Genomic DNA, 1,702 nt, shown 5'->3' on the forward strand with positions numbered 1-1,702 from the left:
ACATGGATGGAGCTGGAAAATGTTTTTCTTAGCAAAGCATCTCAAGAATGGAAGAAAAAGTATCCAATGTACACACCCCTATTATGAAATTAATTTATACCTTTTATATGAAAGCTATAACCTAATAACAGCCTAAGAATATGGGGAGGGGGAAATGGGTGGAGGGAGGGGGATTGGAGGGATCACTTCTGTGGTTTATCTTACAAGGGTACAGGTGAATCTTTCTAAGAGTAGAATATGAACGTTTTAACATAATAACTAAGAAGATGACATGAAGGCTATGTTAACCAGTTTGATGGAAGTGTTTCAGATTGTGTGTGAAAACACCACGCTGTACCCCAGAATTGCATTAATCTACATAGTTACCATTTAATTAAAAAAATTAAATTAAATTAAATTAAAAATGGCAATCTTTTGTGACAAACTGATGGAACTGGGAACCATTCTAAGTGAAACATCACAAGAATGAAGAAACAAATACATGTACTCAATACCAAATTGGGACTAATCAATCAACACTTTAGTGTACATATGGAAGTAAATCTCAATGAAAATCAAGCTGGGGGAAGGAGTGAAGAGAGGACAGGGAAATTCACACCTACTGGATATAGTGCACACTCTCTGGGTGAAGAGCACACTCATAACTTGGACTCAATTTGTACAAAAAACAAAGTATATAAACAAAACATGTGTACCACCTAATATTCTGACATAAAAAGTATAAAGAAAATAAAAAGAAAAACAGGGAAAAAGAATTAATTTTGAATAACATAATGAACGTTTTCTTCTTTATGTCATTTCCTGTCATATTGTATGATCATAAATATGATTTAAAGCATAAAACAGAAAGGAAGGAAAGAGAGAAGTGTAGAAGCAAAGAAAACGTTCCCTCTGCAATCTGCAGGTTTGATAATCTGAGTCTCTGGAATAAGTTGGGCAGTAGATAGATTAACAGGAGAAAAAGCATACAAATGTATTAGGTGCCTACTTATGGAAGCCTCACAAAATATAAGACTCAAAGAAGGGCTAAGTGGTAGAGGCTTAAATAGCAATTTGGCCTACAAAAGGAAACAGGGGCTTGAAGTTTTCTGAGGGTGGTATTGACAAGCTCTGGGGGGGGGGGTAATTGCACTTCAGACAAAGGTTGTCTTTATACAGATAAAGTTTCTCAAGTATCAGTCCACAGAAATATAGGGGGAAAGTCTGCCTGGGTGTGATGTCTGAGCATAGAGACCTTTAGTCTCCTATGCTAAAATATGAGTTAATCTTCTCTGGGTAATGTAAATTCCCTCAGTTCAATAAAGGAAACTTCATAGGAAGTCCTTCCCTGAGCTTTGGGAGAGATGGGGGTGCGGTTAAGTCAGAGAGAACTTAGTTCTGAGCTTATTTCTTTAATTCAAAATACTCAACAGGCCAAAGTGTCATACTTGGGGTATCACTTTCTGAACTCCTACTGAAGGAAGAGGGAAAGGAAGAAAAGAAGAGAGGTGGGAAGACATTGAGTTCTCAAGCTTGAGAACTAGGAGACCTTGGAGCTCTATATTTTCATCTTTAGAGACTATTGACCTCCCACTGGAGAAGGGAGGCAGTCAGGGAAGCACATTCAAGGTGGCACTGCCTGTGGAGAACCAGAGGCCGACAGGATCATTGGCTGCCATCCTCGCAGTACGATACTGGGTTAAAAATGACAGCTGAGGCTCAG

At 38.4% G+C, this 1,702-nt stretch overlaps 1 protein-coding gene across 1 annotated transcript in view; it reads left to right on the plus strand.

Moving 5' to 3' along the window:
• The window catches only part of LOC100962795 (olfactory receptor 8S1), a 46,313-nt gene that overhangs the window by 31,323 nt on the left and 13,288 nt on the right, over nucleotides 1–1,702 (plus strand). The gene's annotated exons all lie outside the window — the stretch shown is intronic.

Source organism: Otolemur garnettii, unplaced genomic scaffold (assembly GCF_000181295.1).
Source record: "Otolemur garnettii isolate 467f Iridium unplaced genomic scaffold, OtoGar3 scaffold00070, whole genome shotgun sequence".
NCBI lineage: Eukaryota > Metazoa > Chordata > Mammalia > Primates > Galagidae > Otolemur > Otolemur garnettii.